Here is a 15,086-nt window from a genome sequence, read left to right on the forward strand (position 1 = left end):
CTTCGCATAAACGGTAATAACATACTGATTCTTTTTTCTAAAAATGAATAAATGAATATATAAATATAAAAACATTGCTATTGTAAACAAGAAATTGTGGTGAAACTGCAGAAGAGATTAGGAGATTTTTAAAGTCTCATATTCTCCTATGGGACAATTTCAAACGTAATAAATCGTCGTGCATAAATTAAAAAAGGACACGGAACACAAACAGTAACGTGTTTCTGGCAGTGCACTATATGTATTGCACATTCATAGAAAGAGCGATTTCTTTTATTTTTCACTTGAGGGCGGCAGCGTACCGTTGTTGCGCCTGCACAAACACAAGGACATGTTTCTGGGCTGCAGGCTTTAATTTAACGTTTACTGAGATACGCTAAAAGATACTAATTGTTCAGCTGAATTTAATTGATCCAGAGAAATTTTCATTGTTTGAATTTTCATTCAGCCTGTTTGTTGTAAAGTTGAATAATAATAAAAAATCTGTTGCAAATAGGAGAAAAAGAATACTATATTATAATTTGACAAATTTTGCATTAAATTGCTTGTCTCCTTGCACATGCATGATGCTGTACTCTCTGCCCAGGTTAAATCTCACTGCCATTTGTGGGTTAAGTGGCTTACCTGCAGCTTTACTCTGTTCATCGAAGGTGTCTGATCTGGCTGAATTTCAACAACAATTTCCAATATTGTCAAACGATTTTCTGCATGGCTTGCTTTCATAATTGCACCAACTTGTTTGCGCGGCAGTTTTACCACCCAGAAACCCTTCTGTGGGCCCAGATAAAAATAGATAGACTCCACGCTCTCCAGCCAAGTGTACAGACATGCCGTCCTTTAAAAAAAGCAGCACTCAGCAATAATGTGTATTAAAATCTGTAGCTGTTCTTGCACATTGGCTCCAAGGGATGCAGAGTATGTGAAGCTCTCAGCCTCTTATCCTCTCTCTTTCCTCAGGATCTATAAAAGCAACATGTATCTGCAGAGATTTGTGCTCCCACAGAGTGAAATATATTAAAGATTACAGAGCAACAAGTTAATATTATCTTTTTTACCGAGTTATTGTCCAGATTTAGATTTTTTATTACATTATATAAAAATTTATGTTGAAAGTTAAAGCTGATAGTACTGGTTTGGGCCCTTCTACCTTTGGAACTGGGCTGCAGGTTTGTTGGCTCACATCACTGAATCTTTTGATGAATATTCCGGTGAATCCCAAAGATGCTCTGCTGGATAGAGATCTGGTGACTGTAGAGGCCATTTGATCACAGTGAACTCAATGTCGTGTTCAAGAAACCAGAAACTGGTGTATTATCTGCTGGAAAAGGAGTTATGAGAAAATGGATACACTGTGATCATAAAGGGATGGACATGGTTAACAACAATACTCAGGTGGGCTGTGGCGTTTCAGTGATGCCCATTTCATAATAAGGAGATCAAAGTGTGGTAAGAAAATATCAACCAGACAGTTAAACCACTTCTTCAGCCTGAACTATTAAAGATAACAGAATGAATCCACTCCATCAAGTTGTTTAGACCGAACTATGACCCTACCATCTAAATTTTGGTGACCCTTTACGAATTCTATCCCTACTTTCCTGAGATTAGCTAACAGGTTTGGCACCTGGTTCGTTCTTCTGCTGCATTAGACCATCAGCTTCATGTTTGAGTTGCTGTTGCCTTCCTATCAGCTTGAGGCAGTTTGGCCATTCTCACCTGATCTCTGGCATAAATGAGGTGTTTATGCCCAGAAAGATGTAGCTCGCTGGATATTTTGCCTTCCTTTCAGACTTGGTAGAGACGGTTGTGTGGGAAAATCATAGTAGATCAGCAGTTTGTGAAATACTCACATTTTGAATGTGGCCAGTCAGCTTGGCCACTTATATCTCCCTTTTTCCCCCTTTCTGATGCTGAGTTTGAACTTCAACAAATCATCTCGATGAACAGACACCATCTTGTTTTGTAACTGTAATTTTACACCTTTAAAGTAATACTGTTTTTCCATCTCTAGTGACATAACTTAAATAATTTACTGCTAATTTATATTGCCATCCAATATAAATTAGCAGTTCCACATCGAAAGGAGCCAGCTGAGGTGGTTCGGGCATCTGACAAGGATGCCCCCTGGGTGCCTCCTGGGTGAGGTGTTCCAGGCATGTCCCACCGGGAGGAGGCCCCGGGGCAGACCCAGGACACGCTGGAGAGATTATATCTCTCGGCTGGCCTGGGAACGCCTTGGTATTCCCCCGGACAAGCTGGAGGAGGTGGCTGGGGAGAGGGAGGTCTGGGCCTCTTTGCTTAGGCTGCTGCCCCCGCGACCCGGCCCCGGACAAAGCGGATGAAGATGGATGGATGGATGGATGGATGGATTATATTGCCATCCAAGTCAGACAGTAAATAATTGTATTATTTTTCACTCACTGCCTTTAACTACATCATAAAAAGACAAACAAACAAAAACAAAACAGTTATCATAGTTATCATATTATCTGCAACCGACATATATTTGAAAGGCATCTACACTGTCTGTTATACTTCCAGTTGTCACCAATGCACGAATACTGAATTGTCCTTTTACATTTATATTGTTCTCTTTCCCTTTGTGCCGTTTCTTTTGCCTAACTGTCTGTCAAAGCGATGACCTTTGAAACATGTCAAGGCAATTACATTTTTCTTTTTTTTCTTTCATGACATCAAGTGAGTAACATCTGCTCTGACTACAATGAGAAAAAGAAAAACAACAAGAAAATAAACAAACACTGTAGCCCCTTAGTACAGCAACATACATCAACAGAAGTACAATATTCCAGGACCTAGATGATAACGGGAGCATGGCCACAAATCTGATTACCACCGTTGCAAAAATGTCAAGGTGTGCCAAGATAAATGCGTCAGGCTCTGAACCAAAGGAGAGCTTCACAAAACTTTGCGTTATGTGTGTGCAACACAGGTGTGTATTTGAACAAGTGTGCACATATGTGCACATTTTTGTGTGTCCTTGCATGTGTGCTGATGGATGAGTACAGAATTCCACACCTGGTACTTTGGGCCAGCTCTCTTATGTTATATCTTTATACTAATATAGAGAGACACATCATTTAACTTATTTTGTCACATTTTATATCATTAGTTCTCTACAATGTCTGTCACAAATGTACATCACCGTAAACATGAAGTGATATGCCAGCACATCATTTTATAGGCTCCACAGGATCACTTAACTGAGGTCCAACAAATAATTGCTTGTATGTGCAAACAGAAACAGTGCTCTTGAGTTACTTTCCCATTTAACTTAATTTTTAGGTAAAATATTGAAGTGCTCTCAGAAAATCTGATTTTGGAATAATTCCACATAGCCTGGAGATGAAGACCACATGATATTTCTTGTCCAGAAACTATAACTCTGATGTCTTTTGTTTGTTTTAGAGGATTACTTGTATGCACAGGTGTAAGATGAAATCAGTGCAACCATGACATGCTTGCTCAGCATTCCAAACTTCATTAAACCAGTATAATGCTCCTAATGGAAGAAGCAAATTATATTGTGGCATGCAAAAATCATCTCATACCCTTAATAGTCTCTTCTTAATGGCCTTAATGAGTCTCCTGATTTTTAAACAAAATTTGTGGATTGTGTTTACTGTGCAGCTGCTCTTCTCTTTATAATGTGCTCATAATGTGTATGTGTGTGCCATTTTATGTGTCAGTCTGTGCACACGTTTTTTACTTTCTCATAGATTTGCTTGAATATATATTTCCTATGTCTGCTTGCATTCATAAGCTGTTTGTGCATATACCTGGGATTTATTAAGGATGTTGAAACAAATATCAACCTACCTGCTTGTGTTTCTAGATGGCAACAAGGTCTAAGCTGAAACAAGTTTCACTTCATAAAAGTAGAATCCAGAACCCATTTAACTAGTGAAAAATGAATGATAAAGTTTTATAAAAATGACCTGTCTACTGAGCTGCAGTCCAACGTGTTCAACATGTTAAATAAACTATGTACTTACAGGTGTGCACTGAAGAAATACTTACTTTATTTTGAGCTTTTGACATTTTAAAGACTGTTTACTTAAAGAAAATAAATATTATTTCAAAGTGCAAATCTGCCATCTAGTTAATACAGCCTCACTGAAAAACATCTGTTTCTGTTTGAAAGATAAAGTTTGGTCCATAAGTTGTTTGGACAAAGACATGTGTTTTTTCTGTAGTGGTGTGAAGTGCAGATTGAAGTGCAGATTCTCAGCTTTAATTCAAAGGATTTATTTTGCCATGTATAGCCATTTTATTACATATTCCCCCCATTCTCTAAATCTCAGAATTAATTGGACATCATTTTTCCCTTGAGATGCATGCCTTTATTGCAGCCACCTTCTGCTGCTGTTTTCTTATGAGTCTTTCTGCATTCAGTTTGTGATTAATAACTGAAAAAGAAGCTCTGTTGGGTTGAGATCAGGGTACTGACTTGGCAAATGAAACATTTTTCATTTCTTTACCTTTAGAAGCTCTATGATCACTTGTGCGATATGCTTTTTTTTTTGCACTATGAAACACTGTCTGATCTGTTTTGTAGAATTTGGCTCAAGCTGAGCAGAGAATACACACCTGTGTAGGGATGGGTACCGGTGTCCGGTGCCATGATGGCACCGGTTCTGACATAAACGGTAGTAACCAGACCGAAAAGCAGCGCACATTTCGGTGCTTTATTTCGGTGCTTTTTTTCCCCCTGAGCTGTGATACACTTCTAGCCAATCATTTTACGTTTCCCAGGATAGTAGGCGGGGCCAGGTACGTACGTTCAGTTAGAGCAGAGCTACCGATTAAAAATGTCCAAGGCGAAGCGGTCAAAAGTCTGGCTGTACTTCACAGTAAAAGATGCAAACTCAGCAGCAACAAGTGCTTTAAGCTGATACTGTGATACTGTCAAAGGAGGTAACACCTCGAATCCGATGAAACACCTGGCGACGCATAGCGTTTTTTTTTAAAAGCCGAGAAATGCGCCGTATTTGATAGCTTGCTGCGAGACCTCACACCGAGCACGTTGGGTGGGTTGCCAGTTATCGGACCGGAGCAACATCCCCCAAAAACCCGAAGAATAGAGTCCTGGCCCCTAGCCCTGCCAGTGTAGCAGAAATGATGAGGATGATGATGCAGCAGAAGCCGTTCTTCTCTGCGTGAGTCGCTTAATGTTGTCCGTGTGTAATTTACGTTGAGTAGGCTAACCACGTTATTACATTAATGCATGTAAGGTGAACTAGCAAACATCATCATAGCTACATGCGGCTGTCCGCTTGTTTGATGGCAGATACTCCCTTCACCCTGGACAAAAAGGCTAAAATGACCAAAGAAAAAGTGGGAAACAGCTAAACATGAGAGGATTTTGGACAAAGTTTGTGTTTTTTTTCCATTGTTTAAGCACTGCTTCCAGCCAAGAGTGATACCATATATGCCCCATAGCTGCAGAAAAGGCTAACATTGTTATCTTTTTACAAAAACAAAACAAAACAGCTGAACATGAGAGGTTTTTGGACAAAGTTTGTGTTCTCCATTCTTTAAGCACCGGTTTGAGCACCGTTTAAGCACCGGCACCGTTTCAAAAGTACCGATTTGGCACCGGTATCGGATAAAACCTAAACGATACCCATCCCTACACCTGTGCACCTCAGAATTTGTCCTGTTGCAGTCACAACCTCAATAAACTGGCAGCCATACGTGCCCATGCTACAATATTGTCTCCACCTTGACAGATAATATGGTATGCTTTGAGGTGTTTCTCTCCTTGTCAATGCTTTTCTCTTTGGCAACCGCTCTCTCTGACAGATTCATTTTTTCAGCTGAACGATGGCCTCCCTCACTTGCACTGACATCTCTGTGGGCTTCGTTTTAGATTTACATTGAAAAGCTACAAGGCCCAAACCTGCTTCATTTGTCAAGAAATAAGAAGGAAATAGGTCTCACCTGAACATGAAATTACATTTCCAGTCAATTTCCCAATTAATGATGAAATTCTAAAAATAGGGACCACATCTAAAAACTGATTGCTAAACAGCCAATACAAATCTTTTGTAAAACCCCTTGGATTAAAGCCGAAATCCAATCACATCTTGATTGATTTAAAATCGACTGAGGTGGTGTACAACTAAATGGTGAAAAACTACAAAAATGGTGTCTTTGTCCAACAAGTTATGGACCTACCTGTAGCTACAGAGAAGTATGTGTATGTATTATGTCAGAGTAAAGAATGGAGAAAATAGGCTCTTAAGACTCAGTGGTGTTTATATTTTTTCTTTAAAAAGTTTCATTGTATGAAACTGCATGTGAAGCAAAAATGACAGTTGTTTCTTTGGCGGAGAGAAGCTTAACTGCAGATGGAGATGGGTTGCTATGCAACTGTACTTGCAGCACCAGGGTCACATTTCAGTGTCTGTCTCCTCCTGCCTGGCAGGAACCGAGGACTGCTAATAATGCTATTTTGAAAGCGTCTGACTTGAAATCATCCAAATTTGAATTTATAGCAATATGCTGTGGTAACAATGTTTTTTTTTTTCATATATTATACAGGAAATATTGCTTCTTCTGTTTTAGATCACCTTTGTCACTTCTCAGTAATGCATTATCACAGTGTATAATGCAGTGTATGTGCATCTAATATGGACAATCTGAGATTTAAAGGATAATTAAATGCTGTTACCAGATAAAGTATATAATAGAATCAATCATAGAATGTGATGGAAACTACAAAAAAATCATGACATTCTGTTATTATTAAAAATCGTTTTACAAAGTGCCGAAATATTTTCTTCTATTTTTATTTGTCAAATACGTATATATAGGCCATACTCCTTAATCTATATAGTGCATTAATGTAATAATTTATTCAATGTGTCATCGTTCCCGAAATATTTTTACTGTTGTTCTGTCTCTTTTTACTGGCAAAGGTTTTTTTTTTTTTTAAAGTGGCATACACTAAGAAGGGAAAAATCTGCTGTGACTCTCCACCAGTTCTCTTTAAACACATCCACACACATATGTTCCCCTGATGCCTTTGGAACAAAGTCCTTTTTGTTTGGTGCTCACAACTGGAACCATCCTGGATAGCTGCCTTTCATTCATGACAAATATTAATCTTCTCTCTGCATTAAAAAAAATGTCTCAAACTTAGTCTTAGATTTATTGTGTTTGTTCAATATCAAGCAAATGAACTTGAGAGGCAAGAAATAACCTGTCTAGTTTTAATGTGTGCCATGCAGCATTGACTTTGCTGTGAATGTCTTGATAGTATAAATTCATGTAAAATTATTTTTAACATAAAAGGGATGTATTTTGGAGTGAGATGCTTCCTACAGAACCCAAAAACTGCAACCTAGTATTTCATTCACACATGCCATCTTTCAGTGTTGGAGACCTACTGGGTGATAGAGAGGTCTGCTGAGAAAGCAGGCCAAGCCTGTGAAGTCATGCACTGAGCCAGCTATGGACTGGGATTGGACTAAAAAAAAGGGGGGTCCGACAACATCAGGAAAAAGAAAACCTGTTATCTGGCAAAAAACAACAACCCCCCCCCCCCCCAAAAAAAAAAAAAAAAAACAACAAAAAAAACCCAAAACAGAAAACAAACCCAGCACGGAAACACTCAGGAAAAAGTAAAGTGGTGACTAAATCAGCAGCTAGAGACACCCTGATGTGATGTCAATAGAAGACACAAAGGCCGAGTTAGGTGGGACTTTTGAAAGGTGTTTTATTCACAACAAAATGGCTGCAAGAAAAAAACAAGTACAGCCCCATAATGATGCATTCCTCCTCTAGGTGGCAGTGCTTCCTTCTTAACCAGAAGGACAAGCTGGGAGAAACTGGATATACCCACACTTCTCATCTCCATCCCTGGAATCACCTATTAATTGTCGCTGGATAACTAATGGACTATAACTGCATTAGTTTAAATGAAAATGTCACTGCTGCTGTATAAGAAGGGAAACTTAATTGCCAGTTGACATCACTACTGTAATCTCCATTACCCCTGTATAAAGCATAGCCAATTGTTGCACTAATTTGAAAATGGCATTTTTAATTAGATGTAAATGATGACCCCTGATGACAGAAAACACGACTACAAATATGTTTACAGATCAACTTTAGGGTTCTAAACCTCACAGATGATGTGCTCCTAAGCAAAATAAAAACCAGGAGGTTTTGTTCTGTGGCTGTCTCTGACTGGTGACCTGTGAAGAAGCTTTGAGAGACAATTTATACTCTAAAATCTGACTCCCAGTTCCACAATGATGTAAGGATGACCCAGACATATACACAGACATTGTGGCCTCTCTGACTTCACTACGTGATGCCAAATGAGGTTTAAATTTTCCTTAAGAATTTGGGTTAGTAAGTGGTCTATGGGCTGTAAGGATTCAGCAAGTGAATGGTCTCTGTGATATCTCTCTTTATCCCCTGCCATTGTCATAAAGAGAGCTCTAAGTGTTTTTATTTAATGCACTATTTAAGGAAATAAGTTTACGAAAAGAAGATTCTGTAATAGGTTTATTAGCACAGTGCACAATCAAAATAAGATGAATAAATAAAAGAAAGACAAGTATAGAAAGTACAAAGATTATATCTCCTTGCATAGCGGTTACAAAAAATCATAAAATATGCCTAAAATCAAGCTTAAAATAGTCAAAACAGAATACAGCACACTCATTTTGACTTTAACTCAATTCCCAACATGTTCTTTAGAACTAGGGAAAACAAAACAAAACATGTTTTTTGTTGCAGATAATTTCATGGAGGTCCTTGTTTAATAAATAAAAAAAGAACAGAAAAAGAAAGAAAGAAAAAAATCAATTTTAATCCACGGGACAGATCAGTGATCATTATACACTGACATAAAAAAAAATCTACCAGTATAAAGCAGTTTTTAAAATCTGTTTCTAATCCCTAACATCATTATTACACATCCCAATCCATGTGTCTGTCTCGTCTAAGAAACAGCTGGTTTTACATCAGTGTAATTTCACTAAATATATCCTAATTGCTTTCTAACAGTATTATTGCATACAGTCAAATAGCTATCTTTTGTATGTGTGGAGAAGTATCGAGGCAATGTAGCAAAATGCAGTGTTTACAGCTTAAAATATGTCTTAAGCTGGCAACATTTTTAACCCTTAAATCTCTGTTTGTTCTATGTGTTTCCAGTGTACATCAGAACTGCAGCTTCTGTATTTGCAGATATACATAAAACACAAAAGCTACTTATTTACATGTACTAGCATACAGAAATAGTGTGACTCAGGCTTTAAATTACCAAATGTCCATAAATAACTAATACAGATTTTCAAGTGTTATGAGTTTTAATACCTGGTGTCAATGATCCAAAACAACAGACAGTGGATAAGAGAAATGAAGAACAGAGTGTGGGCAAGGTGGAGTGGGTGGAGACGAGTGTCAGTGTGTTTTGTGACTGAAGGATCACCAGAAGACTGAAAGGGAAGGTTTACAAGATGGTAGTGAGATCTGCTATGATGTATGGTTTGGAGATGGTGGCAAAATGACAAAAAATACTGGAGACTGAGCTGGAGGTTGCAGAGTTGAAGATGTTAATTTTTCATTTGGAGTGACCAGGATTGACAAGATTAGAAATGAGTACATCAGAGAGACAGCTGAGGTTGAGCGTTTTGGAGGGAAAGTTAGAGAGACCAAATTGAGATGTACAGAGGATCTTGACGATAGAGCTGCCAGACAAGAGGAAAAGAAGAAGACCACAGAGAAGAGTCGTGGCTGTAGTAAAATAGGAGACGGAGAGGGTTGGTGTGACAAGGAGAATGCTAGGAACAGGGTGAAATGGATAATAAATAAATAAATGAATGATGGCCTAGCTTAGGCCAGTTGTTTTATTATAGTATATATAATAATATTCCATCAGAAAATATGAGCTGTTTTTGCCCAACTATCAATAAAATGTTTTTTTCTTAGTACTTAATACAGATTTGATTATATGTGCATATTTGATGTTTTCCAAGGTTAGCAGTGATGAATTGTGCAATGCATCTTTGCCCAATGCCCACGTATTCTTTGAAATATGTCTTTTGAAGCAGATAGTACAAAAGAAATGTTCAGATGAGTTTAGTTCATATTTCAAGTGTGGCTGACATTAATTCTGAATCTGACTTTTTCTCCTCTTCATGATATAACTCAAACCTGCCTGCAAACCGTAGCTGTTTCAGCAGGTCAAGCCGAATAGCTGCCTGTTAGACTTCAGTTCAGTTTTGCCACCACAGCTCACAGGAAACTACTTACAGCTGAAACTCTTAGACTGGTTATACCTTTTTTTTAATTTTCATTGTATCTGCAAGTCTTGAAACCTCCTAAGTAAAAAAACAAAAGGAAAAAAAAAGAAAAACAGAAAAACTTCCACTTGAGTTGACACTGAAATACCATACTGCATTATTCAGGGAAAATCACGGGGTGCTGGTAAACACAGCCCTGCTAATTGTGTTTTTGTCTTGTTTTTCTTTCTAACCTAAAGTAAGGGTGACAAAACGGAAAACCTGAAACACTTAACTTCTTCTGATTCTATTTGCTGCGTGAGGCATTTGGCTGGCATGGTTTGGACCCAGGTGTTCCCTTAGAAGGAAGATAATGGGAACATGGAAGGCGACAGCTGACCTGCAGATTTATACCCAGATGTTTTTTGCTTGTGCTGTGAGACCAACTAGTTCACTACTTTGCCAGAGTAATGCAAAGCTGTTCACATTTATTCTATATGATGACGTGTCTATCCTGGTCAAAGGGGTGACAGTCCGCCATCCATGAAATCACAGGATTGAAAAATGGTTTGATAAATGTGAAAATGATGTAAATTGTTTGATCTGACCTTTACAGTCATTATATCTCAACTCATTTTGAGAGATTTTGAACCCAAGTGATAAACAGATATGTTCACCAATCAACACCAAGAGAATATTTAGACTATTTTTGGTTTGGAAACAAGGGAATCAAATTGATGTTGATACAGCAAAAATGTTTATTTTGTTTTTACTTCATATTGGCCCAACATGCTTGAAACACTAATGTATCTTTAATAAATGCATATTGAATTTAACAAGTATGTCCTGATGTCTGACTACCCACTGACTATATCGCTCTTGTGAACAGCACTTGGTAATTTTTATACTGTCTGTAATTATAAAATTTGTACAGCTATTGTCAATCATGAGCAGTAAAGCTTATGCATTACATAAAACAATCCAAAAAATATACTTTAATTATGCATTTTTGTTTCTATTTACTAAAATAACTTTGCACAACAGTACCCACAGATGTTCATGACCAGTGATTTTCGATCTTTTGGAATCTCTTTTTACTAAGAGATGAGAGACCTTAGCGAGAACATTTTATGATTATTTGATTCCGTGATTCTAAATTGAATGTAATTGTATGTTAGAAACTCCAAATCTGCTATGTGGGAGCAGTTGGCAACAGTGGGAAGGAAAAAAACCCTTTTAACAGGAAGAACCCTTTAGCAGAACCTGGCAAAGGGAGGTGTAGCCATCTGCCATGACCGCTTGGCTGTGAGGAGAGGGAGACAGGACAGAAGAGATACTGTGAGAGAGAGCCGTATTCTTTTACAGTATGTCTACCCCATTACCAATACAGACAAACTACATCCTAGTATGTACAGAATTGTCATGCAATATATATTATTAGCATGAATATTATATGATTATATGCTGAAAGCTAAGATACAATACAACCAATTGGTGTGACAGGTACACCTGCCATGTTGTAATACGATCTGTCTCTTTAACTCTAACTTTACTGGGATAATCACACACCTACACATGCATACACCAAAAATGCACGGCCATTATTTTGTCTGGTGCACAGCTAATCCTTTGATCTCGAGCCTTGATTTTTAGGGAGCTGCTCTGTTCTCAGCATCCCAAGGCTGCATTTGAGTTCTATTATTTATCACCAAGTGTCATGCAGGGAAGGGTAGACGAGTGAAAACAAGGTTTGTCTTCTTCTTGGTACACTTCCTCAAAAAAAAAACAATAAAAAACAAACAAACAAACAAACAAAAAAGAACCCAGGAAGAAGTATTAGTGTGCTTAGTGTACATTTTAATTGGTCTGTTTCAGTAAGGGTTATTGCTTTGGCAGTATTTTATGGGCGATCATCGATTGTTTTGATCTCACTGTGCCTGAAATTTAAGGATAAAAAAGGTCTGAGTGATGCTTTCATGTTTCAGCAATACAGTTAATATAGTCTTTAAGGTGTTATTATTGTGTGATACAGTGTATTACCTGAAATACATACAGTAAATGGATGCAATACAATAGTCCTGAGACAAACTGAACAAGAGTTCCTCCAAAGACAGTTGACTGAATGGATAATTAATTTGTCCCACTGTTGCCATTTAGCCTGCTCCACTGTTATTATGGCTTTCCTAAGTTCCTAAGACCCACAATTATTAGTGTCTTACAGAGTGAATCACGTTTGTGTGTGAATTTTGTTTTTGTGTGTCACCCAGTTCTTAATAATTCATTGAAATACAGTTGTGTGGCATACTATTTGACAACATTTAAAACACTAACATGCTGCATCTGTCTACTAAACATGAGGCTCCAGTCACCTGTTTGATATAGGAAAAACTGAAACTAGGGCAAACATCTTGCAGAGCAATCTTGGCTCTGCCCAATAATAACAAAATTTGCCTCCCACCACCACTAAAACTTAACAAATTAACACATTATGTTGGATTTATCCCCCCGTAAAGTTTTAAAGCAACAATGCACTTTACAGTGGATTATGTGACTATTTCTTGGCTGGGGACAGTGCCTTCTCTTGTTGGTTGCCTGGCAACTGTTCACTGACAAGAAGCAGTAAAACAACACGTTTTTGCTTTTATGCTTTGTTTTTTATAGAATTAATAATAAATAAACATGCAAGTTTCTAACAGTAAAGTCACACTTTATGAAGATAGTACCTGGTTTTTCGCATGTCTGTGGTGTGTCTCTTCAGCTTCTTCCCACACTAACAAAAGATGCTCATGAACCTTAAACGCTGTTTAACCAAAGCCTGTTCTCCACACCAAAATCATACTAAATCCAGGTTTGTTTGTGCATCTAAACATACTGTAAATACACTAAGAAGTTCTACAAAAACAGAAATAAGCCAGAAAGACAATGTTAAAGAAACGAGTCCATGCTTCAATTCAGATGCTTTTAGACATAATTATTTTCCACAGTCTGCAGTAGTAATGACTTGGGTAAATAGAGTAAGCAAGTCCTGTTGTGTGGCGACAAAGACGAATGACATATTCTCTCTCCTTCCTTTAATGGTGATATTTCCCCTTCGTGTATCAGCTGGGCCTACAGGAGTGAGGGTTACGTGTTTTTTATGCTTGAGCTTAGAATTTCAGTTCTGAGCTAGAGATAAAGGAGAAGCAGAGGGAGAACATGGAGAAAAGGGATGCTCTAATTATTTAATTGGCCACTTGTGGTCTGTCCTCTGTGGAGATGGCCTTGTAACGGCTCTGTAATGGGCTCTGTCTCACACAGGTGCTTTCCCAGTGCGACTTAAGCCACCAACACAGATGGAGGAACTTCATCATAATCTTCCTTCCACAGTCATTTGGCTTTTGTTCTTTTTATTGCTGGAATGCAGCAGTGCGGTTCCACACCATTTTGCAATTGTCTTTTTACATCTATAGCATTATTACTTCCTCTCTTTCCCATCTCTTCATTCAAATGATTTATTCCTATACAGTATTAGTCACATATCTACAATTTTTCATCACACAAGAGTATATACTGCCCAATTTTTTAGGTGTTCCAGCTGCGTGTTATTGCAAATATCCAATCAGCCAGTCACATGGCAGCAATTTAATGGCAGAAAGAAAGGTGATAAAATGGACTTTCAATGAGGTGTGGTTGTTGGTACCAAATGGGATTGTCTCAGTGAACCATCTAAAAAAAGGTATATGATATCCAGTGAGAGGCAGTTCAGTGAGTAAAAATATCCAGAGGAGATGGCAAGACTGCTCAGAGTTGATAGGAAAGCAGGGTAACTAAAATAACCACTCCTCTCAACCAAGATATGCAAAAGAGCATCGCTGAAAGCACAATATGTTGAACCGTGAAGCTAATGGGCTACAACAGTGAAAGACAGCTCAGAGCAGGAAACTGAGGCTACATTTTGCACAGGCTCACCTCGATAATAACAGTCGAAATTTGACTCGTTAATACAAACATTAGAGAAAAGCTTCAATTTGACAGATTCTGAAATGACACAAAATGCCCACAATAGAGGAAACACTCCCTTTCTGGCAACAGCATTTTAATAATACAATACAGTAAATGCAAATGACACATTAGTCATTGTGATCTTAAAATATCTATCCAGAAAATGTGTTTGATGGTACAGAAATGAACATGAAAGCTCTTTATGTGTTTGGTTCCTCACCACCTTTACCTTGTATGTTAGTTCCTTCATCTGTTGTTGAGAAAGAAATGCAGAGAAAAACAGGGGAACACACTGTTGTTTAGAGAAATTAAGTTCCTGCTTTAGTCCTACACTGTATTTACATGACATTTGTGATCAGATTTCATGTTAGCTAACTGCTTGAAAAGCATTTTTTAAATTAATTAATTATTCTTTTTATACCTGTGCATTTTTCCCAGTATTACATGTTACATATCTACTTTTATTGATGAAGTTATTGTCAAAATCACATTCTATAGTAGCTTCCACATTTACGTTAACACTATCTTAGCTTTTACCTTATTTTTGGTAACACATATGCTTTGGGCTTTGGTTCAATATAGATTAGAGTTAAAATGTTGTCTACTCTTAAATTAAGTTTTCTTTAAAAAAGACAAGGAAAAGGGATGCAAACTGCTGCAAGCTTCTTGGATGACTAAAGTCTGCTTACAAGGAGTCACTGAAACATTATGCAGCATCCTGGGGCCCTTTGAGCCATCAATTCCCTTTCATATTGAAGCCTTTGAGAGAGCATGATTACAAAGAGCAGAAGAGAAAAACAGAGGCAAGAAAAAAGGTGTGGGTGGAATTTATCTCCTGACCAG

This window comes from Aulonocara stuartgranti, assembly GCF_965226115.1.
Source record: "Aulonocara stuartgranti genome assembly, chromosome: 2".
NCBI lineage: Eukaryota > Metazoa > Chordata > Actinopteri > Cichliformes > Cichlidae > Aulonocara > Aulonocara stuartgranti.